Below are 19,145 nucleotides of genomic sequence, written 5' to 3' on the forward strand. Positions count from 1 at the left end.
GGTGGAAGATCCTGTATTAGCTGGAAAAGGTTAAACTATGCTGCAACAACATATAAACACTACATCTCAGTGTCTTAATGTATAAAACACTGTTCCTTGCTAAAGGAACATCTGGTGAAGATCCTGTGACCCTCCAGAGCAACTCCAAACAGTGCCTTAGAGGTCCATGGTGTCTTCATCGTAGGACTTCACGACTTCAGTCTGTGCTCTCCAGGCACCATGGTGAGGGGAGAGCTAGATGGTTGTACAGGAGCTTTTACTCCTATAGGCCAAAAGTGACATATGTCACACATTTCTTGTCATATGGCCCAGCTAACTACAAGGTGGCTAAGAAGTGCAGTCTTCCATGTGCTGAGGAAGGAAAGAACCAGACATGAACGTATCTTAAGTAACTGATAATGTACTGCCTGGGGTGCTCTGTGGTGAGGATCTCTATATAATTAGTACCAGAGGGTTAAAAATTAAAATGAGCTGAAGCTATTGAAAAATATGAAGAGCAGTTAAAGTAAAAAAGGAGCTGGACATATTTTGGTGGATAGTAATGTTCACACGAGGAAGAGAAAGGTGATTGTCTTAGCAAGGCAAAGAGGGAGAAAATAGAAAGAAGGAGAAGAGCCATTGCAAAGAGGTCCTTGCAATCGACGGGTGCTGAGGAGAGTGTAACTACTACTTGGAGTGAGTTTTCTGGCTAAGATGAATTGTAGCCCAGGGCACAATAAAACCTGCTAGTAAGCTCACTAAACTGTTGATCTAAAGACTCATGGAGAATAATAGTACAGGAGCTGAAACACTGGAGTCTGCAAATACTGCCTTGATTGTTCACAAGAATAAAACATAGATTCTGAAAACTTTATACCAGTGAGCATGACGATACGTACCACTCTTTAAAAAATTCTAAAGTGGATTCTTAAATAAAACACGCGTCCATAGAAGGGAAGGTGGTGGTCAGCAGGAGCCACCACCAATTCTCAAGAATACTGTGTTCTGTTTATTTTTTGAGTTCCTATATGCTGGTAGATGGACACTGTAGTTATATCTTGACTTCACCAAGGTATTCGACAAAAATTCTCATGATATCCCTGTGGATCAGATGAGAAAAGGGGTTCTAATAAATAATGTGGTTACGTGGATTTGTAATGAATGAGAAATAGGAGAAAGTTTTCAAAAAATAAGGAAGAATAGCCCTGGCTGGTGTGGCTGACTGGATTGAGAGCCGGCCTACAAACCAAAGGGTCGCCTATTCAATTCCCAATGGAGGCACATGCCCGGGTTGCAGGCCAGGTCCCTGGTAGGTGGCACGTGAGAAGCAACACACGTTGATGTTTTTCTCCCTCTCTTTCTCCCTCCTTTCCCCTCTGTCTAAAAAAATTAATAAATAAATAGGCCTTTAAAAAATAAGAATGGAAAATTAAACTAGAACCAAATCATGAAAATCCTGATGAGCTATTTTAAGAGATTTGGACTTTTTCTTGAGGTCAATTTGCATTCACTAAATAAGGTTGTAAAATGATATGATTTGCATTATAGAAATATCACTCTCTTCAGTGTAGAGAATAGGCTGGAGGCAGCTGTTGGGATGTGAGGGGCAATGATGGACTGAACTAAGGGAATTGGGAATTGTAGTGTGAATAGACAGTAGTTGATGAATTTAAAAGAACTTAAATTGGTAAGATGGACAGAGTTTTGTCATTTATAGAATGTAAGTGGTGGGAATACAGTGAAACACCAAACACAACACTCATGGTATGACTTGAGCAGCTGAGTGGATGGTGGTACCATCCTCCGTTAAGGGACCAGAGGTGAAGGACTAATCAAGGTCATGATAAATTTTAGATTGCTGTAGAGTAGTAGAACGGAGATGTCTGGAGGCTTACAGGTAAGCTCTGGAACATAGGAGGTATCTGGGGGGAGATAAAGATTTGGGGGTCAGGAATATATAGATGACAGAGAAGCACCCAGGACAACACCTGTGGAAACATCAACATGGAAGGATTTCATTGGCAGAAGAGAGCACATAGTCGAAGGTGATCTGTAGTCTTAGAAACTAAAGGAAGAGTTTCAAAGCGGCAGCAATCGGTAGTGTTGAGTGCTACTGAGAAGCCAAGAAAAATAAGGCCTTAGAGTATGTGCATAGCATGTTGCCACAAGAAGGCAAGAACTCTTTAATAAAGTGTCACGGGTAAATTTTGGTGGGCCAAGAAAGGAGGTGAAATAGTGGAGAGAGAAGAAAAATGGGATGAGATGTGGGTGTGGCGTCAAGAGCAAGGTTTCTGTGTCCAGACGCTAATGGAAGGAGTCAGTAGAGAAGAGGAGGCAGAAACAGACTTGATAAGTAAGTGAACACTACTAAACTGAGACCCAGCCACTTATTTCTTATAGGCTATTTAACCCAGAAGTCTCATAGTACTTTTTGAAAACTGCTAAGCTGTATGGATTTCATACTGGTCACATAGTGGTGTAACTGGATAAAGTCTCTTAGGATCTCCACAAGCCAGTTAAGCCTGTGGACTAACTGTTTCTCAATGAATCAAAAATATATACAGAATTAGATGTTATCAAGTGTTTATCATCTTCTGAGAGACACCGTTGTGTTTTAAAATCTGCTAGCATTTCAGTGCTACACAGATTTTCTCGGTGACTATTTCTATGAAAACACTTTAAAATGCAGTTTACTGCTGTGATCAGCAAGAAGGGAAGGCTGTGAAATTTCCACTGTTCTAAATTCGATTTCCCTTGATCTGTTGTGCCTGGCCTGGAACTTTTTTAAACCACTTATCTTCCTGTTAGATTTTTGTGCTGGTGTTTACATTGCCAGTGGTTTTATTTGATTACTGGTAACAAGTTCTGATACTATGTTTCTGATATTGAGCATTTCAAGCAGTTCCCTAATGAGCCTGCCTCTGCGTTCCAGTGCTGTTCCCTTTGATAGATTCCCTATTGTGAGAATAAGCTTCCAAAAATAATCGACTTACTTTCCTTAGTGATTCCCCATTTTTATGGAATCTCATTATTTCTAAAATTGTAGAATTCAGTCTCCCTATCCAGAACGTCTCTAGTGTGAATTTAGTTTCCCAATTTAAGTAACATTTGAATGTTAAGATTTTGGGAATGGGAACTGTCATGTATTTATTTAGCAAACAGGTATTGAGAACTACTATGTGGCATGTACCTGGGCATCGAGGTGCCAAACTCTCCTAAGAGGTTCTGTGTGGAGCTGACATTTAAGACAGAGTCAGACAAGTAAGTCTGTGGTTACCATTCGGTGGAATGCATGCTGGACCGAGCTCTGGTAACACAATCAGGAGAGACTTGGCAAGCTCACGGCATTTGTGGATTGGAAGAACGAGTAGGATTTAGCAAGATGAGGAAGGGAGCGAAGATCTGAGAAGAAAAGAATGGGGTTTTTAATACTCTTGTTTTATACAGAGAAGCTGGGGTGTCTGTGAAGCAAGTGAATTGGGAAAAATGATGGCAGGGAGAATGTCCCACTTAAAAAAACCGATCTCCTTCTAGAATTATGGCCTTATTCTCGCCTCCAGTCCACCATCTACTTTCAGTCTGATAATCTTCTAAGTCTCTGTTCCGTTTAGACAGGCATCCACACTTCCCACCTCCATGTCTTTGCTCAGGTGCACCCTCTGCTTGGAGTGATCTGCTCCTTCGCCCTCCCTTCACTGTCATATCTTACTTGGTGAAAATCCTATTCAGCCTTAAAAACTGAAATAGCTGAAATAATTACTGATATATCTATGCAATGAAGGTTACTAAAAATAATTTTGTGGGATGAGTATTATGCAAATGTGACTTAATATAGTAATAAGTAAAATAAATAGGATACAATACAGTATGTTTAGTTTAATAATATCTTTTTGAAAAATGAACATGCACAGCAAACTACTTTTTGCGTATTTGACATGATACGAACAGTCATTATCTGTCTGGTTGCACAGTGGCTGCCTGCCCCCGACCCCCTTTTTAGCCTATTCGATATTTTCGGTTTCTTTCCTAACAGTAAACATGTGGTGCTTTTACAGTAGGAAAGAAAATAATGGATGTTATTTTCAATTTTTAAAATAGTTTTTAAAAGTCTACTCTTCCTTCAAGGGACTCAACTTATTTCCTTCATAGATTCTCCTGCCATCCGCCAGTTAGAAATAATCTTTACTTTCTCTCTGCTACCATTGCATATTTTTGTCTTATAACACCATACAATATTCTACCTTAAACTTTAATTATATTATGGGCACAGCTCCCATAGTAACCAACTAATGATTTGAACATAGATCACTCTATTTGTTTAAGGAATGAATATTATGGGAATTCCGAGTAGGATAGTTCTTTAAAAAGTTTAAAATCTTACTGAGGAGATAATACATGTAGTCAAGAAAAATATAAAAAATACCCCTGGCTGGTGTGACTCAGTGGATTGAGTGCCAGCCTATGCACGGACCAAAGGGTCGCCCGTTGGATTCCCAGTCGGGGCACATGCCTGGGTTGCAGGCCAGGTTCCCAGTAGGGGGGCGCTCGAGAGGCAAACACACATTGATGTTTCTCTCCCTCCTCCCTCCCTTCCCCTCTCTAAAAATAAATTTAAAAAAATAAATAAGAAAAATATAAAAAATAAAAGTTAAGATAGGATAATAGAACAGTAATTGTCAAAAAGTGTATAATATAGATGTGTTGCAGTAATTGGTAGAGGGATCCTATAAGCAGTATCAAAAAAATCCTGTTTCCCAAAATGAGATTCAGGGATTATAGCTGAGACAGGTGCCAAAAGAAAGCACTTTTACTTGGAAACATACTTCTGTGATATTTGAAGGTCAAATTATGAATGCAGACTCACGGACTAAAGTCTGTGAATAGTCCCAGCCCACCCTCCAAAGCCTCTCGTGCTGGCTCCGCACAAAACCGGAATGAGCCTGCAGTAATCTGTACCCACAAAGCAGATCATCTGTGCTGATAGCAGGACACTGACTGGTTTTAATTTACCTGCCTATTGAAATTCTCTTTTCCTGGTGATGGTTATTAAAGTGACAAAGAAAAGGACTGCATTGTTTTTCTGTCCCAACTTGAATCTTGTAAGAGCATCTGCTGGGAGAAATGAACCCAGGACACCTTTCTGCTTCAAATCAAATAAATATTTTGTGATAAATTTGAATGTCATTTATGCTTTCCATTTTCAGGTATAATACACTGAAAATAAGGCATCCCATATAGATTTCTCCTGCTACATTTAAAAGTTAGCCTGTGGAGCTGTGCAGGTATCTCTTACGGATTCAGTCAGTCAGACGCCAGACTTGGTGAAACTAATTGTTCTGTCATCAGAGCACATGGGAGGAAACAGCGATGAACCCAATGACAGGGGTGGGAAGAGACTCATGAGGCATCCAGCCCCCTAGGAAGCCCTGCTGCCTGCTGAACGCTGAACTGTTTCAGTCCGTTTTCTCGCATATCCTTTCTCCATTGGTATCTTAATAACTTTCCTTGAAGGAATATTACATACCTCATTATAAATATTCTTTGTAAATGTTTCATGAGGACAAAAATCTTATTCTAGAAGCTTCCGGTCATAATTTGCTATGAAAAATACTAATCCATCATGTAAAATTTCCTCCCTACTTAAGCTATTCATACCTAGAGCCATTAAATTTTGGTTCTGTGTATTAAGTAAATTGATGCATCGAAATCCTGGTTCGAGTCACATCTTTCTTCACATCTCAGTATTTTGTTTTCATGTATATTGCCTTTAATTTCATTTTGTCTGAAGTTAAAATGAAAAGTAGACATAATCTGGCAGCCGCTGAGAATTACCACATGTGCTTTTCTCAGTCTTTTTGTAAGGAAAAGGTTAGCTGTCTGGGTCATAGGTAAAGGAAGGGACAAATCTTTGGACCCAACCAATTGCCTGACTCTATAAAAACACACTGAGGATTTTTCTATCTAGATTCGGAATGTAAGCTAAAAATAGGTCGTTGGTACCTGAACTTTCTTTTGGGATTCTGATAGACTGATGATGCAGCATCTGGGAGTTTGGGGGGAAGCACACTTTGATGTATTATTTTATTTTTTGCCATTCTGAGCATAATGGCCTTTTTTAAATTCTGTCTTTTCACGGTGTACTAAAGGCTTTGGGGGATTTTTCATACATAAAACACCAAATGCAAAGATCAGGAGCAAAGTCAATGTGTAAGACTAAAAGTAGGAAAAATAGTTTCTTACTGCAGGTGTGACACTGAGTATTGTGAATATATTCTGTCTCCAACTTTACTGTTTGTAAAGGGTTCATTATTTGTTTAATTATCTTTTCCTATAGCATTTATAGAAGGCTTTTATAATTAATATTTTAAAGTTCTTTTTAAATTTTGAGGCCATGAAAATCTTGAAACAATTTATTACATGATTTTAGTTATCTCAAAAAAAAGTATGTACTTTTTCAGGAATGCCTGGCTTTCAAGTCATTTTTATGCTGTTAGTATCTTTTTAAAATATGAAAGAGGAAATATATAAATAATGTTACATAAAATTTAATAGTATAACTCAAGCTCTATTTGTCATAATAGTTCTAGTTCTTAGTTTTTCCCCCTCAGGTTTATTGGATTATAATTAACATGCATCACTGTATAAATTTAAGGTGAACAGTGTAATAGTTGGACTTACATATATTGTGAAATAATGACACAGTGAGTTTAGTTGTCATCCATCGTCTCATATTTATACAATAAAAAAAAATTTTTTCATGTGATGAGAACTCTTAGGAGCTACTCTTTTAACAACTTTAATATTTATCATGTAGCAATGTTTATAGTAATATAACATATAATGTTATATTAAATATTGCATAATATTTATAGTAATATAACTTTTATATAATAATATTATATTAAATATTATAGCAATATTTATATACGGTTGTGCATTAGATCATTACTTAGTATCTTTTGTAAGAACTTGGCATTATATGCCCTTAAAGGAAAAACAAAGGGATTTTATTTGGGTATTAATGCAAGCAACACTTTTCTTATGGGACAATATCTTTGAAATAATTTAAGTTTGACTGCTATAAGTGCCCCATAGCCAACTAGCTGTTCAGCATTAGAAAAAGTCATTTTATGTATGTATTGTTTTGAATTTATTGGGGTGACATTAGTTAATAGAATAGTATAGGTTTCAGGTATACAACTGTATAATACATCACCTGTCCACCGTATTGTGTTAGCCACCCCAAGTCAAGTGTCCTTGCATCACCATTCCCTCTCCTACCTCCCACCCCCACCCCTCTTCCCTTCTGGTAATCACGTGCTGTTGTCTGTGTTAGAAAGGCCATTTTGGAGCCGCACCCTCCCCTCCTAGCCTTCCTCCTTCTCTCTAACAAATGCTGGTCCCGAGAGGTGCTGGTCCTGAGCGGTGCTGGTCCTGCGGAAATGGCTGAACAAAAATTTCTCCAAGATTAGCAGAAAATGTATCCTCAGAAACATATTCATACGTTAAAGAGAGGCATTATTTTAATATATTAATTTGCTTGGTCTAACTTAAATTATTTGACTATGTGGTCCATAAATTATTTTGAAATCCTATGGGAAGATATCCCATAGTAATGTGCTATCCTAAGTTCTTTATTAATAACAATACCATTAACTTTAGAATAAATAATGAGGTATATCTGTAAGAATCTGAAGGTATCTTACATATTTTTAATCATCTTTAGTGTGGTATAATGTAAATACAATAAGATGCACCAATTTTAAGGGTGCAGTTTGATGAGTTTTACCAAGTGTGTATATACAATCATGTAACCAGTGATACACTCCCATCACCCCCAAAAGTTCCCTGAGTGTCTTTGTAGCTCCCTCCTGCCCCTGGCCCCAGGGAACCGCTAATCCTCTGTCAATACGGTTTAGCCTTTACAAAAATTTCATTTAAATACAGTCATTCAGTACATAGTCTTTTGTTTTAGCTTTCTTTTTTCACTAAAAAAAATAATAATGCTTTTGAGATCCACCTATATTCTTGTTTATAATTTTTGCCTTTGAAATTCTGAATGATATTCCATTAGTTTTTCAATCACCAGTTGATGGATATATGGATTAATTGCAGTTCGGGGTTATTATAAACACAGCTACCATGAATATTATTATGTAAGTCTTTGGGTGACTATATATTTTTATTTTTCTTGGGTAAATCTCTAGAAATTGAATGGTCAAATTACATGGAAAAATTTATGTTTCACTTTATAAGAAACTGTCAGCGTGTTTTAGAAGTGGCTGGTCCATTTGCTTGTCCAGAAAGAAAGTGTGAAAGTCGCAGTTTCTCCATACAAGGAACACTTGTTACTGATAGTTCTTATTTTAGGTCATTCTGGTTGGGAATGTAGCAGTATCTCATGGTTTTAATTTTTCTTTTACTTTCCTAATGACTAATAACTTGAGCTTCTTTTCATGTGCTTAGCTGTCATTCATATGTCTTCTTGTATAAGTGTTCAAATCTCTGGCCCATTTTTTTGTTAATTAGGCTGTTTTCTCATCGTTAGCGTCTAATCATTTGTTATTTTTGGATACAACTCCTTTCATTAGATAGATTATTAGTACATATTTCAATCCGTGGCTTTTCCTTTCCCTTTTTTCCTTTTCAAGAGAAATTTCTAGTTTTAATAAAGCCTAACTTACAATATTTTCTTGTATGGGTCATGCTTTGGGTAACATATCTAAGAACTCCTTTGTAACTAGGTCACAAAGATTTTCTGCTTTTTTTGTTTCTAAAAATTTTATGGTTTTAGTTCTCGCTTTCAGATCTGAGGCCTACACAGTGCCTGCCTCTTGTCATTGCTGATTTGGGATTTTTTCTAACTCTTTTCATGTGCTTCTCTGCTTCCTTACCTGCCTTGTTTTTCACTTTACACACCTGTTCACAGTGTCTTTGATTACCTTTTCTGGGAACTCAGAGGTTCAGTCCTATCCCATCCCTTCCTGGAGGTGAAAATACATTGGAAGCCCTTTTTAATTATCTGACCTTTCCTTTTGCTCTCACTTTTTAGTAACATTTCTAAGAATACTTTCTTCCATGTCGTATACATACCTTTTCCATGCCATCCTGTAAAAAAATGTCATTTGTTTTCTTTATCTTTTTTGCCTGGTGAGATAGGTACAAATTGAGGTATGCATAGGGCTTGAAACAACCCTTTTAAGTTTTAAAACAATGAACTTTTAAATTGACCTAGAACTTGGTATGAAAGTTCAGAAAATTGTATCATGTTAATTTGATAGCTGGAAAAGTTATTTATACCATCCTTCATGAGGATAAGATTAATTTTTTTCCTTAGGTCATGTCAAACGTAGTTTCCATGCTGGATAACTGCCTTGGCAAATATGCAATCCCTATGAGGCTCTACTCAGGCAGGAAGCATTTCAGATCCTCTCTCCCCACCTACCTCCTCCTCTGTGCTCATTTTGCTCTCTGCAGTCCTCTATTTCCTTTCCTACAAGGTCGCGCTTTACTGCCTCAGTGTAAAGTCCTTCAGGACAGAAACCTAGTCTTTTCTAACACTGCACAGTGCTTGCCACATATTAGAAGTCAAGGGGATGTTTATTGATCTTATCCTTTCTTTAACAATCCCAAAGAAAGAGGTTCTGTCATTTCCCTATGTGCTAAAGTCCTAAAAATTTCTATGGACTAGAATCCTGCTCTCTTGTCTGCTGTATAATTTAGACCCGCTTTCTTCAACATTGTCTTATTTTTCTTACTCAGAATCACGTTATCAACTAAAGTACTTACTTATCCATTCATTGCATTTTACTAAACCCAGTAGCTGCTTTTGAGTTTTTAGTATTTAAATGATGGTCCCTTCTTTGAGTTTGGGCTTTATCTCTCCACCGCATATCCTTTGGGAAGGGAAGACTTCTTTTTCATGAATCATCTTCGTGAACCATCATTAGTTCAGCATGAGTGGGAGTCTTTGTTATTATTGTTGGAAAGGACTTTGGTAAGGCAATTTTTAGAGGAAAAAAATATTTGGATATTAGTATAAAAATAAGCATCTGTTCTTCCACTGCTATCAGAAAAAAAGATATGATTACTTTTAGTACACACAATTCAATTTTATTTTGAAGAAAATATTGAACATTCATTTTAAAACATTATTGCCTAGGTATTCTTTGATAACCTGACATAAATATGACCCAGCATATGAAGAAAACATTTATAGAATAGTTTGGGTGCCTGATATGTTCTTAGAAACTTCATTGTTTAGCACATGGCAATATAATGAAATGTACATGTCTAGTATATATATTATATATTTATGTATGTACACATATATACATGATATAGCTAACATAATGGATTATAGGAACAGAAAATACAACCAATTCTTTATCTGCAAAATGGTTGTTTGCTGATTGTATTAACATAATCAATCACCAAAATAACTAAATTTCAGAAAAACTAGTTAGCTTTCAAAATAATTGGTTCTGAGATTACAGCTGGAAAGCCCAGTAGAAGACTTGCCCATTATTTTTCAGACACATATGCTCCCCCAAATTATTCCCAGAACGCCCCCACCAGCCTTGCTTCAAATAAGCCGAGCAGTGAAGCAGATACAACTTCTACACAAAATGACATTACTGCCTATTTAATAATCAGACCACGCTCTGGTATAGTGTGGGATTCCGTAATTACTCTGTTTCCATATAGATCGAATTCGAATAACCACTCTTCCATTAGTGATAGTATTAAAATACTCAAAGGTGGCCTCCATTTTCCTTTATTAGTGTTTCTTACATTGCTGTTTGCTTAGAAAGCAGGTCCTCTGGTCCCTGTTCGATATTTGCTTCTCATGCTGTCTTGCTCCATCTCTGTTGATATCACTTACATTCGGTCTATTACATGCGGTATGCACTGTCCCTGCCTGAATCAGTTATGTCTGTATTAAATTGTGCTGCTTTGTACTTGCTCTTAACTCAAAATATGTCTCGATTCTCAGTTTTCACTGTTTGCTGCATTTTCCATTTAGTATCATTAACATGCATCTTTTTGGTGAGTTCTTTTTTAGAAATATAGTTCTTTTTCTTCTATTTGGTGCTCTTTTTCCCTAAATTCTTTCCAGTGGCATATTGCCACACCTGCTTTTTGTTTCTTAGCACATGCTTCTTACATCCAATCTTTTTACATTCTAATTCTGTGGTAGAATGAGCAAGATGATGGCTGTACCCTATTTTTACTCTTACTTCTCTACTTACTCCCTTCCACCTAGCACACTGAAGTCATCTGGGCTTTTGCCTGCTTTTGTAACAGAATGAGTCAATGATTTCTTAAAGAAAACTGTCAGTCGTTTCTTCTGCTGTTTCTTGTTCCCCATTTCTTCCCCTTTTACAGACACCTGTCTTACATTGCATGGGGTATGTCCTTGAGTAATTCTTTGAGATGTGTCGTATTTGATAGTGCACCATTTAACTAGTTCATACCAGAGGAATATAAGTACTATGAGGGCATGAATTCTTGTCTGTCACAGCTTTGCCCAGAACCATGCCTGGCAAACAGTAAGTGCTAAATACCTATTTTTGAAGGCATCAAATCAGTGTATTTTATCTCGTAGCCTTTTCCCTTTCAATTTTAAATCTTTTCTATGGAAATAATTATAAACTGTGTATCACATTTTCCTGTTTCCTAGTACCAAGTATAACTCACAATAGTTAACCTTTATTGATGACCCAGGGTCATCATTGTCCATATCACTAACTGTGATTTGTTCTAATCCTATACCAAAATTCCCTCAAAGTGTCTCAGGGAAATTTATCTCTAAATTAACGAGCTTCCATTTGCTTGGTGTTTCAGATTTATTTTTCTTCTCTTTATGTCGGGTTGGAAGTTGCAGTACAGAAGCTGCAGGCTGGGTGGAGCCCTCTGGAGGCAGAGATGACCCAAGGAGCAGAGTCCAGAAGAGGTTCTGCTCAAATAGCCCCCAGTCATTGGGGGGTTGGGTGGGGATGTGGGGAAGGAGCTTGAGAGAGGGAAAAACCTGGTTTGTAGTCCTTAAAAGGCTAGATATTCAAAGCTGAAGATCAGAAGTCAAGCCAGGAGCAATGTTTGAGCCAATGGGCAGGTGCCGGCCACAGTTTTCTCTTAGATACTGAGGGGAAAGAGGCGGGTAACAGCTTCAGACCTATTGTCAACAGTGACCATTTTCTTCGATCCCTAACCCCCAACTATGCCCTGCCCAGCCTTGTTGTTGAGCTGTCATTCTCACTACAAATCTACTGCACCAACTATCTATTCCTACCTAAAATACCACCCCAGACACAGTGGCTTAAAACAACCACCATTTCTTATTTTGTTCTGTCAGTTTAGGTCAACAGTTTGGGCCTGGCTGCTTGGCTCAGGTGAATGGTTTTCTGCTATTTCCCCTGGAATCACCTAGTGACTTAGCTATCTAGTAGCTTGCCAAGGCTGGACTGTCTGCAGGTTGGGCCCATCTTTCTCTCTTGTTTTTTTTTTTTTTTTTGATATATTTATTGATTATGCTATTACAGTTGTCCCATTTCTGCCCCTTCACTCAACTCCATCCTGCCCACCCCCTCCCTCCCACATTCCCCCCATATAGTTCATGAAAAATATGGAACATTTCACGAATTTGCGTGTCATCCTTGCGCAGGGGCCATGCTAATCTTCTCTGTATCGTTCCAATTTTAGTATATGTGCTGCTGAAGCGAGCACCCATCTTCCTCTTTACATGGTTTCTCACCCAGTCTTCTTCACATGATATCAGGAGTGTTCCAGAAAACCAAAGGTGGAAGCTGCAAGGCCTCTGGAGGCCTATACTGCAGAGCTTCATGTTATCACTTCTGCCACATCCTGCTTGTCAACATCACAAGTTAGGCTAAGTACAGGGGTAGGAAAGTGCAAAGTATCATGGCCATGTTTTTCATACCAGACCTATCTCTGAGGCCCTACTCCTAACCTTCAAACTTGTAATTTCCAACATTGCTATTTACATGCTCACGTAGCTCTCTCTCGAGGGTGGGAATGAGGCTATCTTTATCCATAGCAGAAGACCTGGTACCTAGTAAAGCCTCAAGAAAGGAAACTTGAACCAATGGCAGACCGATGGGTTGATATGTGCATACATATGCAGGTTTTGTATAGATAGCCTGTTTTGTATACTTTTAGTAGCTAGAATCTGTAATTGTATGATTAATGAAATGGTACTTTCAAAAAGTACAATATAACAAGTATGTATTTTTGGTGTAAAATATTAAAAGTTTTTGTATATGTCAAGCAGTAACCATAGAATGACATGTTCTTAGAACATAGAAACCCAGCTGTGTGACAGAGACTCAGTAGCGTCTCCTTGATCAGTTCCTGGATCAAATAACCAGAAACAGCTTTGTTTCTTCTCTCCATCATTGTTATTAAATGTGTTGGGCTTCATAGTTGAAGATATATATTGACTTGTGGCGTATATTTCATGTCAGATTAATGACCATTTGTGCCAAAAAAAAGATTTTAATATGGAAACTCTATTTGCAAATGTAGCCCTTAATTACTTTGCCTTAAAAAATACTTTGGATAATCTAAAAGGCCCACCTATTACCTCTGTCAACTAAGATTCAGTTGATGGCACTGAAAGACAATTTGGTGTTTTATGGAAAGTAAAAACCCTGTGTCCTCGTTAAGTTCCCACACAGCTAATAATTCCACCTGTAATTTCGTCAGACCCTGCGCTCGTCCCTGCGTTCGCCCCGTTGCTGTGCGCCACTGCTGAGTGCTGGGAGGCAGCCGTCATGGTTTCCGCCGGGAGTTTGCAGGTCACTGTAACTTGCCAGAATTCTGTGGAACACTTGAGGCATGATAGACTGACTATACATTTATATAAATTATTTTATTGTCCACCTTGAGTCTTTCAGACACTTTTATTTTATGTAATTGGGTTCTTCCAGTTGGTAAATGCAAATTTCATTAAGAGATGAAAGGACACATATATTTTGCAAAATTAATATTTGTTCAGACAAGTAATCCCTTATGAATGCAAAATGCAGATTTTGTGTGGATTACATCAAAGAGTCACAGAACGAATAACAACTAATTATAGAAGGACATTTGGTGAGTATCTTTTAATACTTTTATCTCATAGGACTACAAAAAAAGAAAAATAGTTACATGTATGAAATTGAGTCTTAATGTAATACAAAAATAAAGTCTTATCAAACAATGCAGAATTAAAATTGAACAAAGATAAAGCAAGCTCTCTTGACTATGGGAAGAAAATAGAGACAGAAAAGAAATTGAATTGCAGATCTTTGTTTCAAGATAAAAATGAATTATTATAAAACAGACCTATATTCATAACTCAGACTCTCCTATTTGGATTTCACACACTGAAAGCAATCATAGGACTGAAGGAAAATTTATTATAAAGTCACCCAGGATATCACTTCATAAACATAGAAAACAACATTAGAAATTGAAATAGGAATAATAAAAATTTCATTTTAAAAGAACGTAAATGGGAGGCAAGGAAAGAACTGTTGAGATATGAAAGAAAGTCATGACCTCTTGAATTCTTATAAATACTGAAAAGTGTTTTCCATTAACAGGATACTGGTGCCACAGTAAATATGATTAGCTATTTCCCCTCTGAAGAGAGGGGCTGTGTTCTCAGGATACTTTCTGTGTTAGTATGCCAGATGAGGTCCCACTTTCCTACAAGGATGGCCTAAGATTCTATCAGAAATCACCAAAGCAGAGGCAGCAGTGCAAATTGTCTGGTTGGGACAATTGGGAACAGGGCATGGGGGGGCCAGAATCCACAATGGACTCTCTCAGCCAAGTGCAGAGTCTGTGGCATCCCTTGCACAGAGAAGTTAATCCTGCAAAGAGTTAACGACCTGCAGATTTAGTATCAAAGTCTAGGTACATTCCACCACAATTAGAGTGTGTTTGTTCATTAGTAGCTGAAGATTTTGCAGACTATAAAAACTTAAATGATCCTGAGGCTCATTACGGCACCTTGTACATCACAGGCGACACAGTTGCTCTGCTCCTTTATGTGCCTTTTATATCTCAATTTAGGGCCCAGTGTGAGTATGTATATCACATCATGAAAGTATAAAGCATAACAAATGACTATGGAGGAATTGTTATGTGTCTTTATACAGAATAGAAAAATAGAATAGGAACTAGAATCAAAAAAGGAATGCATATTTTGTCTTCTCAATATGTACTATATTGTACAACTAAGCACTGAGTCAGGGGCTCTATTTCATTAAACTTAAATGGGAAAGAGATCAAGTTCCAGGAACAAAATGGCAATAATCTATCTACTCAGGGATTGTAAATATGAATAACATCTCAAAGAAACCAGAAAGTATTCAGCACTATGGAAAGGACATAAGTTTCCATACTCACCTACTTACTAGCTGTGTGTTCTGCAGCAAGTTATTTAGTCTCTAAGTCTGTTTCTCGTTCTGTATAATAGAGATAACAACACTTCAAACAGGGATTCAGAACAATAGTAAAGCTCCTGGTATCATTCCTGACACATAATAGTCACCATTAATAAATGGTGAGTATTATCCTGATGGGAAGTGTGTTTTCTTGGTCGTAGCCCATAATTAACTCAGCAGGAGCAAGCTAGAGGATGCCTGCATGGTGATAGTTTGGCCCTGGGGTGGGTGGGACTGTTGGCCACATGGCGTGGCACTCTTATAACTCACGCTCCCAGCTGTTATTCCACGTATTAACTGCTGACACTGTTGCACTGGAAACATGGAAAACTCTTTACCAGCATCATCTAGTGCCACTGGCTCCTCCAAATCACTGCAAGTGGTCCAAGTCACATCGGGCATCAGCTGAGACCAAATAATGTCCTCTTATACATCTATATGCAGTATTATCTTACTGCTGTTATTAGTAATTTATAAATTTGTTTCAAAACATTATTCTTAGTAGCTTTTCATCATGTGTCTTTTCTGTTGGCCGTTATAAAACACAACTGTCGCATCAGGGTGCAGTACAAGGAATCATAAAACTGTTTGATATTATCCAGGAGCCCGCATGCTCAGAAAAGCCCAGAAGTGGCTCTCCTTTACCAGGCCTAGGAAAACAACGTGCAATGTTCTTGCTTGCACAGCTTATTAAGGAAAACACTGGTGCGAACTTTGTTCTACTAATCCCTAGTCTCAAATGCCCAACAGTAGAGATGTTTGCATTATTACCTCTGGAAAAATCTGGGATGTACTTAATGTTCAGATTAGTATGCATGGAGCTGAGCATTGACAGAGAATGGATTACATGAGAAACGTTTAAAACACTACCTGGCACACACATATAAAGCACTCAGCAAAGGATGGCTGTTACCCTGATGGCTGTTCAGAAAGAGGGTTTTGTCAGGTTTTTCTTTCTGTTACTCAGAGGAACTTGTCACATCAAGTATAACATCTCAAGTTAAATCATTTGTCACTCAGGCTTCTGTTTTCACTTCTCATACTCTCAGAATGGGGGCGGGTGGATATATTTAAATCTCCCTTCCAGAAGTCTCTTTGCCGTAGACGCTCTTGCCATTAGTCCTGAGGTGAACTTTGGAGGCAAATCCTTGCAGTGCATGTGTTGCAGCCTCAGACAGCTACCGGCCTTCAGTGCACTTGCTTGAGACCGAGCTCAGCTTGGTTGTTGAATTACCCATTGGGATTCGTAGTTCTGTGAACTCAAAAGATTTAAACGTTTATTTTCCATCAGTTTTTTAATTTATCCTCCCTGCCTCATTCTTCTATTTATTAAGAGATTTGACATTAGATCAATATTTATTTAAAGTTTTTACCTCGAGATAGTCTCTAGAGATTCGGTATCTCATCTTAGAGTATGGCCCACAGGTGATAGCAGAAAACAGTAGCTGAGAGAGATTTGTGTCTGACTATGCAAATAGAGTACCCACTTCATAAAACTGTAAAGCATCCAGATTAATCACAGTAGTTAAATACAAAGAAAATTCCCCTTGGGTTTTTTCAGGAAAATTTAGAATGGAAGCAAGTATTATCACAATGTCTTTGTGTCTAAATTATTTTCAGTAACCATATGAATTCCCTTCTTAGCTAACAATCTAGAAATTTGACTTCTAAGCTAAATAAAAGGCTATGTGGAGTTTGTACTTGCGCATGTCCAACTAGAATTCTCTAACAGGGAAGCTGCCTGAGGAAAGGAGATGAAAGAGCCATAGGAGGTACCCCTGTACGTGATGCACGTGTCCACGGTAAGGGAAGGCAGAGGCCTGCAGTGCCCCCGCCGTGCCCCATTCAGTGAGCTGCACCTGGAAGGGACTTGTTTGATCCGTGCCCCAGCTCGCAGGCAGCAGTCTCTCGAGAAGAGATCAGCACAGGCCTATTTCACCACGGAATGCAGTCCAGTGGAGCAGTCTCCAGTATCAGTGTTTCAGTGGCTGAGGCATCCAAGCTCCGTGTGCTAGTCTTCCTCTGTTTCCTACCAGAAGAAGATAACCTGGTTTGGAATAAATACAGTAGAGCTAGCCCTAGACAATTATTTTAGAAGTTTTATCTGCATTGTTGCCCCTACCCAGTGCTCTATCATACCCTGCCATATTCACCCAGGCCCCAAACTGACTTTCCCCAATTTATGCCAAAATGTGAATAAGTGGTAGTATGTGCCCCCCTTCTCCACAGTTAGCTTGTTTGCGTTTTGGCAGCGGCTTTCAGTCAATAGACTCACACACTGAGGAGTCCAAGAGTCCTGGCAGGCAGCAGGAGAGACGCCACAGGGGCAGTGAGTCCTTCCAGTCCTCACCGTATACACCACAGGGCATTGGATGAGCCCTGAGACAAAAGCACAAAGTACATTCTCATCCTCACTCCACACCTGGCCTACTACTGCATTCATAGAAGCAGTACTTTTGTTTCCGAGCTCCCGAACACCAAACAGTTTTTCAAAGGGAGAGAAAAAAAACAGGGTTTAATAATGGGACATATTTTTAGTTTTGCAGCTGAGGCTTCCTTTGGGACCCATTCTTTTACAAATAAGTGCCCATTAGTAGTGAGCACAGAATTCAGCAAGGGAGAGGTTTGAAATGTGATCAGGCAGGTTACAAGGGAGGAGAGACAATGAGGAAAACTATGACGAATGGGAAATTTTGCAAGAGATCAGGGGTATGCTTGAAAATGAGTGTAGGGAGATTTTCATATTTACATATATTTTATTTAAAGGAAAGTTTAGGCAGATTCTGGAGTGGAAATAAGCAACATGTGATTTGCAGAAAAATCTGCTGATCATGTCCTTTGGCTAAACTCTGAGCGCAGCACTGTCAACTAAAGAGGGTCTTTGGTATTGGCCTGTGTAAAACCACCCCAAGGCACCGGCTCTGTTACTAAAGAACCCCGCTTTGCCCAACCTCAGTTTCCTGGTGTGCTCCGTGAGATACTTCATGGTTCTATTTCTATTAATGCGTACACAACTCTGTAACAATAAACAGGCAATGCTACTCTTCCTCCATCACAGCACTCATGTATATTGTTTTTTTTTTTTTTTCATATTAGAAAATGCATTTTTTTTTAATTTATTTATTGTTATTTAATTACAGTTGTATGCCTTTTCCCCCCATCCCTTCACCCCACCCCAGGTGAACCCACTTCCCTCCCCCCTCTCCACCCTCCCCCTTGGATTTGTTCATGTGTCCTTTATAGTAGTTCCTGTAATCCCCTCTACCCACTGTCCCCGCCCCCACCCCCCACCCCCGCCCTTGCTATTGTTACATTGTTCTTAACTTCAATGTCTCTGGTTATATTTTGTTTGCTTTTTCCTTCTATTGCTTATGTTCCAGTTAAAGGTGAGATCATATGGTATTTGTCCCTCACTTCCTGGCTTATTTCACTTAGCATAATGCTCTCCAGTTTCATCCATGCTGTTGCAAAGGGTATAAGCTCCTTCTTTCTCTCTGCTGCATAGAATTCCATTGTGTAAATATACCATAGTTTTTGGATCCACTCGTTTGCTGATGGGCACTTCGGTTGCTTCCAGTACTTGGCTATTGTAAATTGTGCTGCTATGAACATTGGGGTGCACAGATTCTTTTGGATTGGTGTTTCAGTGTTCTTAGGGTATAATCCCAGCAGCGGAATTACTGGGTCAAAGGGCAGTTCCATTTTTAGTTT

General features: G+C 38.6%; 1 protein-coding gene and 1 non-coding gene across 4 annotated transcripts in view; one reads left to right on the forward strand and one right to left on the reverse strand.

Moving 5' to 3' along the window:
* Positions 1-19,145, forward strand: part of FER (FER tyrosine kinase) — a 406,586-nt gene that overhangs the window by 354,181 nt on the left and 33,260 nt on the right. The gene's annotated exons all lie outside the window — the stretch shown is intronic.
* Positions 12,599-12,705, reverse strand: LOC112307237 (U6 spliceosomal RNA). Its single transcript, XR_002975030.2, has one exon. It is a non-coding gene; the product is annotated as a U6 spliceosomal RNA (small nuclear RNA).

This window comes from Desmodus rotundus, chromosome 1, assembly GCF_022682495.2.
Source record: "Desmodus rotundus isolate HL8 chromosome 1, HLdesRot8A.1, whole genome shotgun sequence".
In the NCBI taxonomy this organism is placed as follows: domain Eukaryota; kingdom Metazoa; phylum Chordata; class Mammalia; order Chiroptera; family Phyllostomidae; genus Desmodus; species Desmodus rotundus.